This window comes from Triticum aestivum, unplaced genomic scaffold, assembly GCF_018294505.1.
Source record: "Triticum aestivum cultivar Chinese Spring unplaced genomic scaffold, IWGSC CS RefSeq v2.1 scaffold35064, whole genome shotgun sequence".
Taxonomy (NCBI): domain Eukaryota; kingdom Viridiplantae; phylum Streptophyta; class Magnoliopsida; order Poales; family Poaceae; genus Triticum; species Triticum aestivum.
Genome location: NW_025228368.1, coordinates 7,309 through 9,224, shown reverse-complemented (window position 1 = coordinate 9,224; position 1,916 = coordinate 7,309).

Here is a 1,916-nt window from a genome sequence, read left to right as displayed (position 1 = left end):
GGCGTCGAGGGCGGTGGGGCGACGGTGGTGTCGGGGCGGAGCTGGGGCGGCGGGGCGACGGTGGCGTCGAGGGCGGCGGGGCGACGGTGGTGTCGGGGCGGGGCGACGGTGGCGTCGGGAGAGGAGATCGGGGAAGGGGATCGCGGGCAAGGGCGAGGGAGAGAGAGGGGATCGCGGGGAAGTAGGGGCGCACAATACTAATGGCGCACCACCCCTCGGGGTGCCATAAGTACATACATGCTAATGGCGCACCTCACCCTAGTGCGCCATTAGTTTTTTTTTCTGCTCGAGCCAACAGTTATCTACCACCTGACCTGATGCACGTCAAGTCTTCTCTACTAGCTCGACTGGTCAGCGGCTAGTTCTCACACCAGGAGGTCCTGGGTTTGATTCCCAGGCTCCACAATTTTTTTATGCATTTAAAATGCTGTTTGATACTTATTTGTGTTTAAATATGTTCAAACTTGTTTAAATCATAACAGTAATATTTTTTTATAAGATAGTAATAATTTTTTTAAAAATATCATCAAACAGTAATGCCGGTGGAGCGGGGGAGGGTGCGGGGGGTCGGCGGCGGCGGTTGAGTAGGGGAGGGGTGCGGGGGGTCGGCGGCGGCGGTTGAATCTGTTATCATTGCCTCTCTCTCTCTCTCTCTCTAAGAAAAAAAATGTTGTAAAGGAAAATCTTTGCATTAGCTTCTAATTGTTCATGTTTTTTTCATTGTTCTATAATTACACAAGGAAAATCTTTGCATTAGCTTCTAATTGTTCATGTTCTTTTCATTGTTCTATAATTACACATAGGTACAAAGTTATAAGAAACACTTTCAATATTTAAAAAGCAGGTGGGGGAAGAATATACATGAGAATGCCATTTGCGACGTCCTGGAAGATTTTATTTTTATGTTTACTCGATCAAATTTTCACATTGTTCTATACCAACACGTACATGTTTGCATTACCAAACTTGAACACGTCAGGAATGCATACAGCTGAATCCTTGAACAATTTAATTGGTAGCATCAGTTCTACCATGCCCTACATTTTCATATAATACTGCAAAAACTTTTGAATAAGAGCTAAAGAGGTGGATGGAAGCAACAAGAGAACAAATAAAGGTAAACATGATGGATGCAAAGAAAAGGCTTTGGAGAATATGCTTACCGTAAGAGCAGCCAAGGCATTTCTTTGCGATTCAAATTGAACTAGCTCACAGTTCAGAAAATCATTATATAGTCGCCTCTGAACAAAAAAACAGAAAAATGAATATTCATTAACCAATTACTCTACTAGTTTTGCATCTGCAGCACTAATATTTATACCTGGCAATCTATTAAATTTCATCCAGATAATTAGTTCATTCTACTTCAGAAGCTTTAGTTTTAAGGGACACTTCACTCTTCATGCGTTGCAAGAAATATGGCTTTATCCATACTCTTAATTCCCGTGAACCAAAGTCTTTATCCATTATCTTAATTTCTGTGAACCATAGTAAAGTACGTTTGCGGAGGCTGGGTGCAGACCAAGCCCACAAGGGGGGAGGCGAAGACGAGGAGTGTGGCAAGAGGACTATACCATGCTCGAAGGGCCACCACACATGTGCCGCTAGATAGGGACACGACACACCTTGCCGTGCAGTCTTGCTACACTCCCGTCCACTCGATGGCGGACCATCTCCTTGTGTCGTGCTAGCCGGACGGTGGATCCCAGAATAATTAGAAGGTGTGAAAACAACAGCAAAACTGATGTATGTGAAAACACAAGGGCAAAACTGAAAGATTAGCCATTAAATCATATAGATAAGTACAAGATGAGTTATAATAATGTTTTATGCCAACTTCTTGCGAACATTTGAGAAAAGCTTTTCTGTCCTATCCCAATCATCCTACAATTTTATCATTAAGGTTGATAACTACA